Source organism: Apodemus sylvaticus, chromosome 4 (genome assembly GCF_947179515.1).
Source record: "Apodemus sylvaticus chromosome 4, mApoSyl1.1, whole genome shotgun sequence".
Lineage (NCBI taxonomy): Eukaryota > Metazoa > Chordata > Mammalia > Rodentia > Muridae > Apodemus > Apodemus sylvaticus.
The window spans coordinates 99,773,632-99,787,321 of record NC_067475.1 but is presented as its reverse complement, the minus strand read 5'-3'; positions in this window follow the sequence as shown (position 1 = coordinate 99,787,321).

Sequence of the window (13,690 nt, the reverse complement as noted above, 5' to 3'; positions counted from 1 at the left end):
TCGTCAAGAGTTGCAAATGTACGTATCCAAGAGATATGCACGTTACTCTTCATAACAGTAGCAAAACTACAGTTATGGGGTAACGGCGAAAACCGCTGAGCCATCTCTCCAGCCCCAGAATTTACGTTTTCTCTTCTTTCTCTGTGTCCCCTTTTCAAATCTACCAACTCGGTCTAATTTTTTTAAAGTGCTTTTCTCAACTAGCTTTCAAATAAATTATTTACCCCCTGAAGATGTTTTAAACAAGAACCCAGCCAAAGCTAATGTAAGCAAACCCCGAGAGATTTACAGCACAAAATAAAAGCCTTTCCTCCCTTTTAAACAAGGCTACAGACATTCGAGGAATAATGGAGAAACAATTTCAGTTTCCAAGGAGAAGAAATAAGTCCAAGACAACCCATGATGCATAGATGCATAGATAGAGCCTTCTGCAGGCAGCAGTCCACTCCCCAGCATGTGCCTATAATGCTGTCTACTAACTTCTGAGCCCTGTTATACCGAAGAACCTAAGGCAGAAAAGACTGAGAGCAACTCGCTATGTAGAGCGGTGATTGTGCTGACTTGAAGGATCTAGTTGAGGAACTTTAGAAAGTAAGATGTATGTCAGAGTTAGGGTTTTACTGCTGTGAAGAGACACCATGACCAATGCAACTCTTAATAAGGACAACATTTAACTGGGGCTGGCTTACAGGCTCAGAGGTTCGGTCCATTATCATCAAGATGGGAACATAGCATCGTCCAGGCAGGCATGGTGCAGGGGGAGCTGAGAGTTCGGCATCTTCATCTGAAGGCTGCTAGCAGAATACTACCTTCCAGGCAGCTAGGACTAGGGTCTCAAAGCCCTCAACCAGTGACACACCTACTCCAACAAGGCCATACCTACTCTACCAGGCTATACCTTGAACCAAGCACATACAAATGATCACAATGTATCAGTAAGCATAGATCACAGACACACTCTGTCACACACACACACACACACACACACACTCATGCACACATTCACAAACACACACTTATGCATACACATTCACACACTCATACTTATTCACATACACACTTACACACACTCATACACACACATATATACACACACTGTCACACACACTCTCAATTCGCACACTCATGCACATTCAGTCACACACACACATACTTTCACATACACACATACATATACACACAACTCTCACAGTCACTTAGAAATACTCATACATGCTTTCTCACACACATATGCACTCTCTCACATACATACCCTTTTCAGTTTTAAGTTTGTTGCAGGACTAGGGATTAAACTGGGGTCTTGCACAGGTGAGGTAAGACCCAGTCCGTTCAGTCACATCTGTCACTACACAATGACATTTTGTTTTCATGGTCAATGACAGGAAAAAAAAAACTAGCTGGAACTTTTCAAGCTAGTGAATCAAGAATGGAAAACTTTGCATCTTTTGTTCTGGAGATGGAGACACCTCTAACAAGGGGGGGTTAGGAACGTGGGAGAGAGTTCAGCTGGATATATAGAAACGCTGTTAAAGGGTAGACTTTACACCTTGCCAGGCTTGCCAGAAGCAAGCAAGCAGGAAAACGACAGAAACTGGGTGGACCGCAGAGTGTCACAGACACAAGTCTGCAGAGCAGGAAGCTGGGCTCTACCTGCAAGAAATGTTTATTTCATTGTCAAATCCCAGCCCCCAAACATGAGGATCCTTTGTGATGCTTTCTCTGGTAACAGCACTGACTGAAGAAGTGCTGCCCAGGACAATGAGAACTGGTCTTGTTTTCCCACCTACGCACTCCCAGTTCCAGAGTGACATGGATGGGATCTAACACCTCTGCTCTGTTTCACCATTGAGAAACTAAGGCCCGGGAAAACTTTTGTTTTATTTCCTCTTCTCACTTCAAGTTCCTACTCACTGGGGAGGGGGTCTTCCCCAGCTCAGAGGAAGAGGGACCGAAGGCAGCTGGGCTCTCTATGTTCCATCTCTATGGAAAAGCCTCAGGTGACCTGAGATGAAGAACTGAGTTTTACTCAGAGAGGACCCATGCCTTCTGCTTTCAGGAGTTTCCCTGGATTCATGTTTCAGTAATCCTCCTCACTGGAATCATGTTTCAGGAGTCCTCCTCTTTGGGTTCATGTTTCAGGAGTCCTCCTCACTGGAATCATGTTTCAGGAGTCCTCTTCCCTGGATTCATGTTTCAGTAATCCTCCTCACTGGGTTCATGGTTCAGGAGTCCTCCTCTTTGGGTTCATGTTTCAGGAGTCCTCCTCCCTGGGTTCATGTTTCAGTAATCCTCCTCACTGGAATCATGTTTCAGGAGTCCTCCTCTTTGGGTTCATGTTTCAGGAGTCCTCCTCACTGGGTTCATGTTTCAGGAGTCCTCCTCACTGGGTTCATGTTTCAGGAGTCCTCCTCACTGGGTTCATGTTTCAGGAGTCCTCCTCACTGGAATCATGTTTCAGGAGTCCTCCTCTTTGGGTTCATGTTTCAGGAGTCCTCCTCACTGGGTTCATGTTTCAGGAATCCCCCTCACTGGGTTCATGTTTCAGGAGTGAGTCCTCCTCACTGGGTTCATGTTTCAGGAGTCCTCCTCACTGGGTTCATGTTTCAGGAGTCCTCCTCACTGGGTTCATGGTTCAGGAGTCCTCCTCACTGGGTTCATGGTTCAGGAGTCCTCCTCACTGGGTTCATGTTTCAGGAGTGAGTCCTCCTCACTGGGTTCATGTTTCAGGAGTCCTCCTCACTGGGTTCATGTTTCAGGAATCCTCCTCACTGGGTTCATATTTCAGGAGTGAGTCCTCCTCACTGGGTTCATGTTTCAGGAGTGAGTCCTCCTCACTAGAATCATGTTTCAGGAGTCCTCCTCACTGGGTTCATGTTTCAGGAGTGAGTCCTCCTCACTGGGTTCATGTTTCAGGAGTCCTCCTCCCTGTAATCAATAGAAAACTGCAGAAGGGACACGTCACATTTCTGGTGTGCTTCTTAGGAAACCACATGGTTTTGTGTTAGCTCTTAGAGTCCTATCCCACCTCTGGGAAAGACATCTCACCCAAACCCAGCTCTAGCATAACTGTCAAAACCACAGGCTTGGGCCGGGGAGAAGACTCTGTTGGTCTTGTGTTTGTCATGAAAACATAAAGACTTGACTTCAGATTCTCAATACCCACAAAAACATTGCGCAAACTGGTGAGCTCTAGGCTTAGTGAGAGGCCCTGTCTCAAATAACAAGGTAGAGAGGGATTGAGGACACTCAGTGCTGGCCTCTGCCTCCACACATGTACATGAGTGTGTGTATAAGCGAGTACACACATACATAACACACAAATTCAAGGATAAAACAACTGTAACTTCAATATTCCTAGAATCAGTCCTTGAACCTTGAACCTTACTCATTTAGACTCCTCTATTTCCCAAAAAGTTCCCTCTCTCCACTGTTTTCAATTCAGAAATATTTTACAAAAGCGTTAACTCCTTGGTGCTTGAAGTACTCCCTCATGTCCAAAGAGTACCATGGCTTCTTAGTTCTAAGTCCTTGGTCATCAGCCCACCTAGCCTCTGTAATTCCCCTTCCAGTATGCTCAGACTAGTGTGAAAAGCCACATGGTGTGTGCCAGTTGGTATAAGACCTCAGGGTCATCAACCAGACTGTGGTCCCTGTATACCCTGTTGTGCCAAACACCAAACCCATGCCCTCCTGAGAGGTGCCCATGCTATTTTCTGGTTACTGTTCCAGACCCAAGTGATGTTTCCTTCTCTATCTCAGTACTTCCTGTCTCCAGCTTGCCTTTGAGTAACACAACTTCAATTCTCAAGTTACTCAGTAGCTGACTATCCTGCCCCAAGGTTTCTGAGACAGCCCCCATCTGTTTGGCCTGGGCAAAGGGTCCTCCAACTTTATAGCCTGTTAGAGTAGCATCTTCCTTCAGTGGGTAGACGAACCTCTCATCTGTAGCCCAGGCAAGGAAACAAGGTTAAATATCTTCCCATGAGGCAAAGTTCTTGGGACAGGTATTAATTCCAGAGACAAACACCTAGACACAAAGAAGCTCTTAGACATGGATACCTCTGCCAGAAAGCACACCTTTCTGGAAGTGACAGGGTGCCGTTTGCATCTGCATCTTTAACCAGGACTCAGATGACCCTTCACATGAGGCTCTCATTTGACCCTGAAGATAAACCTCTAAGCTGACTCTCATGTGCAAAAAGCCCTACAGCCCTCAGACATGCCCTAACCACCAACCCTACCTTGACTTTATCACGCCTAAGGAAGGTGGAGCTGGAGAGATAGCTCAGGGGTTAAGAGCACTGGCTGCCCTTCCAGAGGTCCTGAGTTCAATTCCCAGCAACTTCATGATGGCTCATCTATAATGGGATCTGGTGCCCTCTTCTGGCCTGCAGACATGCATGCAGTCAGAATGCTGTATATATAATAAATAAATCTAAAAGGAGAAGGAGAAGAGGAAGAGGAAGAAGCAGAAGAAGCAGAAGAAGCAGAAGCAGCAGAAGAGGAAGAGGAAGGAAGAAAGGATGAAGAGGAAGAGGAGGAGGAAGAGGAGAAGGAGGAAGAGGAGGAGGAGGAGGAGGAAAGAAAAAGAGAAAAAGAAAAAGAAAGAGCATTGCACTGCTCAGGGATGACTCCTGTGACCCAAGCTTTGGCCTCAGTTACCCTCTCAGTTAAAGACGCCCCCAAGCCAACACTGGGAGAAGGAATCACTATGCTTACCATGCTGGGTGCTAGATACATTTAACCCTAATGCTATTCTGACATCTGAATTCACAAATAATAGATCCTCCTCATAGAAGCCCCAACTCAGCTTCCGGCTTTATCAGATCCTAAATCTTGCTGCCTTGCTGCCAGACCCAGCTCCTCCATCTCCAACAATCCTGCCTAAAACTCATTGTGAACTGTCAGACAAGATCTTTGTGACATTCATCTCCCTGGTCCTGAGGCTACTTGGTTCACTGATGGCAGAAGATACATTATAAAAAGGACTGGCTATCGATGCAGGTGTCGGCCATACGGAGGCTACCAGACCTGGCCTCCTCTGTCTCACTCATGCCCTTCAGCTAGGGTCAAATGTGAGGCTTAATAATCTACACTGTAGACATGTGGCTCATGTCCAGGCTCATTGACACAAGTGCACTTCCCAGACGTGGTCCTGGAATCATAACTTTGCTGGAGACTATCAAAAGCTCAGAGCAGGTAGCAACCGTTTATTGCAAGCCTTACCAAAACCAAGACGACCAGTGTCACTTGAAGACCAACCCAAATGTGGGTTCTTGACTAAGTAAATATGAGAGATGGCCTGCAAGCCAGCATGCGTGTGTGTGTGCGTGCGTGTGTGTTTGCGTGTGTGTGTGTGTGTGTGTGTGTGTGTGTGCATGTGTGCGTGTATTAACTCGCCGTGCTCTGGTCTCGGTTGGGGATGAGATGGGGCCAATTCCCTCAAACTCCTGCCTATGTCACTTAGCCTATGACAGCCTATAACCTGGACTATGAGTCAAACTTTCTCCTGTAAGTTGACTTTCTCACAGTACTTATCATAGCAACAGAAGAGAAATTAAGACACATTCATTCCAACATACCCAGAGGAGGAAGCGTGGGGTGATTTAGCCAAGGGTTTTAGTCATAAGCCTTAATATCTCAAGTCTTTCTGGTGGAAATTCTCAGCAACCTCTACTGGTGCAAACACCAGAGAGCTAGGTGTTCCTGTTGGAGAGGAGATGTCCGCTACACCAAAAATTTCGAGGAGCTAGGAGATGGCTCAGCTGGTAAAGTGCATGCTGGGAAAGAATAGGCATCTAAGCACAATCTCCAGAATCCCAGTTTTAGGAGCTGGGTGTGGCCATGCACACTGGCAACCAGAGGAGCAGGAGGGTCACAGCAAGGCTAGTCTTGCCCAACTGTGAGCTCCTGATTAAGTGACAGACCCTGTCTCAAACAAACCAACAAATAAACAAATAGCTCTCCACAGAATGTGTAAGACAGCTGATATCAACCTCTAGCCCACACATTCAAGAGCATGCGCGCGCGCGCGCACACACACACACACACACACACACACAGGCACGCACATACACATGGAGGAGGACTCCTGCAATAAGCAGGCACATTTTGACATTTTCTCCACTATTTGGAGACGCTATTTTCCCATACGACTCTCTCTTTCTAGAAGGTTCCTAATCCCACTCATTGTGAGAGGCGCTTGCTTTCATCTAAACTCACTTCCCACTTACCAATTATCATTTCAGTGTTATTTCCTCAGAAATCAGTTCGTGTCACGCTTTTTATCCTGATGGCTTTTGTTTTTTCAGAAGGTGACAGTTTTTTGGCTGTCTTCCCAGATTCTCAACCTTCCGAGCTTTTAATCACAAACTACAGGGGGGAAAAATGAAATTCCTGTAGTAAAGCAAGGCAAAAGAAAAATGGAATCTGTGGGTGGAGAGACTCAGTGAGAAACATAGCAGCTAGCCAGCAAAGCCTCACTGGGAATCAAGGGAATGCAAGACGCCTCCATTTTAAGAATTGCTCATTTTAAAAAGCCATTGTCTTTATTGTTGTTGTTGTTGTTGTTGTTGTTGTATCTAATAACTTCTGTGATAAAAGAAATTTCTGAGATGTCCTAAATTTAATTAGAAAGGTCTAAGATTGAGGGAGGAAAGTTCAGGAGATTGAACAGTTAACACTGCAGGGCACTTCATACTCTTCAGTTTATGTGGAAAAACCTCATCTCCAAGCCCATATCCCCAAGCCATTCAGCAGCAAAAATGTCCTTACACTCTATCGCTTCCCAAAGCTCCACTCCCATCGCCTGCGATCTCCCCTTCTCGACAGAGAATGTAGGATCTCTATAACCAATTACTCCTCTCCCGAGATCTCTGTCCTGTTTACAGTCTGCCTCTGGGCTCCCTCGGTCTTCACGGTTTTGTTAAACAATGTGGTGTCAGCAGTAGAACCTAGGATCTAGTTGTCCAAGAAGCAGAACAGGGCATGATGCTCTCGGGGCCGAGTAGAGCAGCATATTGCATTTGGGATTCATCGGGCTGGCCAAGCAGCCTCTGAGTGCAACTCAGCAGCATCTCAATCCCGACTGCTGGCCTTTGGTTTCTAGTTAGCTGGCACATGGCTGCCTTGACTTCTGTGGCATAAATACCAACCTGGAAAAGCCAGTGTGCTATGGCGGTGATGCCTTCAAGTAGGGTAAAGAGAATCCTCTAAACTGATGTATTTGTGTGAGAGAATCACTTGCAGTAATGCACCTTTCAGGTGGTTTGGGATATTTTTGTCTAAAATAGTTTTGATTCACAGTGACATCTAGTGTTACTTTGGTGTAAGCACAATTTGGATTTAACTAAAATTTAACACTGGTGGTTCCTGGGCTTGCTCGGCTGAAAGCAGCTCTTCTAACTTGTGGTAAGTTTAAAAAGAAAACTTACACAATTCCCCCTCTTGGGAGTACCAGCTGGTGCCATCTGTGAGTAGTATGGGGCCGACCTGTGCACATTTTTTTAAATGAGAATGGGATAACCTTTCTAAAGTCTGCAGGGGCACTAATTTCCAAGTTCCCCTTTATTAGACTACTACTCCCTAAAGAGAAACTGCACCTAAATGACTAAGATATTAACTACAAAATAACTTTTCCTGGGTCTGGAAAGATGGTTCAGCAGTTAGCACTGACTGCTTTTCCAGAGGACCCAGGTTGGACACCCACAAGGCAGCTCACAACCTTCTATAACTCCACTTCCAAGGGATCAAACATCTCTTCTGGTCTCTGCACAAATTAAATGCATGTAGTGCATAGATATACATGCAGATAAAGCATCTGTACATATAAAAAATTGAGTTTAAATTTTTAAAAGAAAATCAACATTTTTAGGGAAAGGATCATAAACATTCTATAGATTTACTGAATGCAGAACTACTAGTCCCCTTCCAATAACAGTCCAATTTTGAATGCCCATCCATAATTGTTAATTCTGCATATTAATTAACAAAGCACAAAATCTCCTGTGATTTTTAACTTGTAGAAAACTAGTATTCTTGTTACTAGCCCCAGGAAGTCAAGGTTAGCTACAAAGTTGAGAAGCACAGAACAGTCAGTTCTGACTGAGCACACCTGGCATGTAGCTTCCAACTCTGCCCCTGCCCTTCCCTCCCCTTCTTCTATCGACTCTTGGAACCTTCGAGTTTCCTGAGACAGAGCTCTTGAGAACAATATTATGTTTCATCTTCGGGGTGAAATCCTTGAAGTAGACTGAGGGGGGCTTTTGGGGATGAGCAAGCCACCCTGAGTCCTGTTAGGTAACAGTTTCCAGTTTCCCCCAAGATTGAAACATTCTATCTTGTAGGGAAGCTCTTTGAGTAGGAAGGCAAACAACTCAAAATAACTTCCGGAAGTCCCTGAAACTGACCAGATTTGCTCAGCCCCTCCCTGCTATAGTAAGCAACAAACATTGAGAGTTCTTCTTGACAAGCCAGCTACAAAAAAAGACTGAGACCAGATCATCTGACTGGAACAAGCAGAAACCAGCCAGGCCACCTGGAAGAGGGTTAGACCAACCAAGGCACCTGGAAAGGACAGTCTCCAACAGGAGCTGCCTGCAGGCTGTGCAGTGTGCTCCAGGTCTCCAGCTTTTGTGAGCTGTCACCCATGCTGGGGTGGGCTTTAGTGATGCAGCTGTCTTTGAGTCATTTCTGCTGCTGTAAGTAACCCCTCACCCACATTCCTGTAAGTCATCCCAATTAAACTCCAGGCTCACTAAGTTGGACTTTTGTGGTATCCGTATTTGGTGTGTCATGGGTTCCCTATCTAGTGTGAGTAAACATATGGTTAGGCTCCTGCCCTAGGAAAAGTTTTGCCACAACACAATTAGCACCAAAACAGGGACACAACAGAGATTTACAGAGGAGTGAGTGCATGGTCCTAGCTATGGGCAGCAAGGCAGGCAGCTGAGACTGAGAAGCCTGTAGGGGATGCATCCACCAAGGAATTCCCAATGGAGTTGTTCCTTCCTGTATGGTGTGCCTTGGTGCCGTGACAAGTTACATGGTTCTTGTATGGATAGTGAGACCTAATACTAAGGCTGAGCCATCAGGATTAAGAGAATCTGTGGGAGAATCCCAGCATGGCAGCCTCATCTAATAAGTAGAGCTTGTTTTCCAGTGATAGACCCTGTCTCAGACACTAAGGTGGATATCACCTGAGGAACAGAGCCTTCAGCTTCTCTGCACACACACATACACCCCGACACATGCAAGGACACAGCATATATATACATGCATGCAGACACTTGTGTCAATAACTTGAAATATTAGCATGCTATATTAAATTAACCAATAGATACTACTTGTGTATAAGTTTTAATTTGGGGAAAACTTTTTAATGAAGTATAATACATAGTTTCCTCCCTCTTCCCTTTTCTCTGTCCAAATCCTCTCATATACCCCCTCATTCCCTCTCAAAGTTATGCTTTTTTTCTTTAATTTCATATATATGTGTATGTGCATATGTATGTATTATATATGCACATAATATAAAGATACAACCTTCTGACTCTGTTTAACGTTGCTTGTATATATAGGATAGGAATATTTTTAAAATAGGTAACACACTAAAATATAAATGACTACTCAAGTTTACTTGTTTATTAGTATGTTTATGATGTGTGTTTGAATGATGTGTGTGTATAGTGTGTGTGCATGTAGAGTATAAGTGTGAGCCAGTGCATATACCTTGGCCTATTGGAGTTAGAGGACAACCTTCAGTTTTGGTCCTTGCTTTCTTCTTTAAGACAGTTTCATTGTTGTTAACGTGTTTACCAAGCAGGTCATGAGTTTCTGGGAATTCTCCTGTTTCAGCTCCCATCTCTCCTTAGGAGCACTGAGATTACAGGTGAGTGTGATTGCATTTGGCCATATAAGAGTTCACGAGACTCAAAGTCTGCACCTTCACATTTACATGGCAAGTTCTACACATGTTGAGCCACCTCTCTGCCCCAAGCAAAAATCTTATATACTTTGACATGTTGCTTGTGCATATTTTTTAAAAATCTAAATATATTTGGTTTTGATAGTAATAATAATTTTCTTTGCCAGTCAAAATTTTTGGTATGGGAAGGAGCATAAAATGCATGAAGTGACCTAGGAAAAGCATTAAAATAGAAAATGTAAAATCCAACGTGAAGCTCCACAGCCTCATAGTGACTATTCTAACTGTAGTGTTCGTGAGATGGACTGGCTGTGGGCCTGGTTAGTTTCAGACTGTGATATTATTCTTTGTAAACCTTTTTAATGACAAAGCTTATAGAAGGCAAAAAGCATATCAAAAAATAAAGAACACATGTTTAAACTTTATTAAATGGTGTCACTAGAACACTGGTCAGCAATGCTAGAAGTTACTGTGCAGGAACTAAAATGAAAACTGAGAAAAGCAGTCTGGTGCAGAGAGGTGCGCTTCACCAAGAAGGCTACGGAATGTAAAGATCTGTGGAGGGAAGGAAGGAAAGGTTATTCTACGTAAAATGAAATGACTGGGTGTTCCAAGAGAGGCACAGGACAAAAGCTCAGGGTTGCACAGTGTGGTACACTGAGTGAGATGGCCCCCATAGGCTCATATATTTGAATGCTTGGTCCGTAGTTGGTGGAACTGTTTGAGAAGGATTAGGAGGTGTGGCTTTGTGGAAGGAGGTGTGTTACTAGGGGTGGGCTTCCAGGTCCCCAAAGCCCATGCAAGACCCAGGCTCTTTCTTCTCCCCTTCTTCCTACGCCACCTCCTCTCTTTTTCCAACTTTCAGATAATGTGTAAGCTCATCATGCCTGTCTATCACTATGCTCCCCACCATGATGATAGTAGACTCGTCCTCTGAAACTATAAGGGAATCCCCCTCTTTTGTAAGTTGCCTTGGCTATGGTATCCCTTCACAGTCATAGAACAATAAGACACAGCCATGGAGGGACTAGAAAAAGTAGAAGCTCTTCGGGGGGGAATTTGATGTGATCAGCTGATAAACCTACTTCTAGGTTTCTGTAGATGTTAAACACTGATACTGAGACGTGTAGAACTCAGGTTCATTCCCCTGCTTCAGATGACAGCTTCTTCCTGGAGTTGTAGTCCTGGCAGACCTGTAACTCTCTAGGTAGACCAGGCTGGCCTTGAACTCACATATATCTGCCTGCCTGTGCCTCCTGAATGCAGGGATTAAAGCCATGTGCCGCCATGCCCAGCTAAGCTTTTATTGTTATTCTTACGTGATATGATGTAGAAGGGCTGACATGCGTGTCTCACTGAATCTGTGCAAGTCGGAGGACTCGTTGTAGAGTTGGTTCTCTACTTCTGCCTTTGGCAGGGCTCCCTGAAATTGAACTCAGGCTGTGAGCAAGTGCTTTCCAGGCTGAGCTGTCTCTTTGGCCCCTGATAATGAGGCGAAAAGTGCTTTTATTCATTCTCACAAAATTAAACCAAAGTAACTAAGTGAGGACCCATAGTGCTGAGACATTAAAGACCTTCCCAAGCCTTGTGGACATCTTCAATGCCAATGCTAGAACATCTCTTTGAGAATGTAGGTTATTCACTCTTGAAAGTCATAATAGGAAGACCAAGGTGTATTTCCCTGTAGCTGTAGACAGTTTAGCAACCAAAGAGGATTCTTATGTATGTCAAGAACTTACTAAAGATGCTGAGAAAATGTGCTCTGTGGTAAAATAATTTTTTCAGTAACAATGATACTGTTACCCTCCCCCATCTCAAGAAAGTCTGTGGTTTCATGAAAAAGGTATCTCCATAATAGTACTTTATGGCCCCATTGGACGGTTTTTTTCCAGGTACTTCCTGTTAAGTCTTGTGCTGCCAAATTAGAGGGAATTAACTCCTAGATCCATGATTCTCACAAAAAGAAAAAAGAAGAAAAGGAAAGGGAAGGGAAGGGAAGGGAAGAAAAGGGAAGAGAAGACTGATCTATTTGAATGGCCCAATGCCCCCATCACTGGTTTTATCTGACCAAATCTATGAGCTCCAGGTTCAATGGGAGATCCTTTCTCAAAACCTAATCTGAATTGCAGTTGAGGGAGACAGCATATTCCAGCCTCTTCCTCCTAACCTGCTGCCTATAGACATGCCTATACAGATACTATATTGATATCTCTGGCCTGATGAATATTTTCCAACTGCCACCTAGCCTGCTGCCAGCTCTTGTGGAAATTTATCCCAGAACCTGGTCCTTTCTTTCTGGCTGACATATGCAATGGCTTAATCAACCCTCAAAAAACTGAGGCAGCAGGGTTATGAGTTCAAAGCTAGCCTGGGCTACATGAGAAGCACCTGTATAGAAAAAAATCAAAGACAAAACAACAACAATATCAAGTTTGGTTTTACAGTCAATACTTTTTTTTTTTTTTTTTTTTTGAGAATCCAGGTAAATCAGGTAACTAGCTTAGAATTGAGGCAGATTGTGGTACCTGTTGTGATTATAAAAAAATAAAGGTAAAGGGGGAAGCGGGGGCTCAAAGGGCCTATGCCAAAGCATCCCTTCCCCCTGAGGGACCAGACACATGACAGTATGGCATAGAATACAGTTTATTCAAGGCATGGGACGGGGGTGAAGAGGGTAGAGGGTAGTAGAGGCAGAGAGAGTCAGAGAGAGGGGGAGAAAAGAAAAGTAGAGGTCGGCCATGACCACGTGGAGAAAGGGGGTTGTCTTAGTCAGGTTTCTATTTCTGTACAAACATCGTGACCAAGAAGCAAGTTGGGGAGGAAAGGGTTTATTCCGCTTACACTTCCATGCTGCTGTTCATCACCAAAGGAAGTCAGGACTGGAACTCAAGCAGGTCAGGAAGCAGGAGCTGATGCAGAGGCCATGGAAGGATGTTTCTTACTGGCTTGCTTCCCCTGGCTTGCTCAGCCTGATGTCTTATAGAACCCAAGAGCACCAGCCCAGGATGGCACCACCCACAAGGGGCCCTCCCCCATTGATCACCAGTTGAGAAAATGCCCCACAGCTGGATCTCATGGAGGCACTTCCCCAACTGAAGCTCCTTTCTCTGTGATAACTCCAGCCTTTGTCAAGTTGACACACAAAACCAGCCAGTACTGGGGGTAAGGGAGACCCAAGAGGGCAAGAGAGAAGCAAGAAGGAAACAGAAGTAAGAGAGTAAGAGAGGCAAGAGAAAGAGGGGGGCAAGCATCCCCTCTTAAGGTGGGCCAGGCCTACCTGGCTATTGCCAGGTAACAGGGGTGGGAGGGTGGGAGCATACCTGACTGTTGCCAGGTAACTGTGGGGTGGAGCTTAGAATCCTAACAGTACCAATCTCTACCCCTCAAAGGGGTCATATGAGGTCAATACTTTTACAACAAAATACAAGTTAGCAAGACAAAAACAAAACAAATGTATTAGATCAAACCCTCAGAGTGATGACCTGTTTATGTCTGAAGTCAATGAAAAACAGACTGCAGTGTGGGAATGACTGTGGGTGAAAGGTCACTGTGGCAGCACAGTGATGGACAACCCTGCAAGGCTCTGGGCCTCAGAGTCTCTGGCTGCAGTGCTGCATGGGGCACAGGTCACTAGAGGGAGGCTTCTGATGGAGGGAAGGGAGGGGAGGGTGATTTTCTAATGTCTATGCCTGTTTGGGACGGCGTGTGTGTGTGCGTGCGTGCGTGCGTGTGTGTTGGCGCGCGCGCGTGAGTGCATGTGTTTTG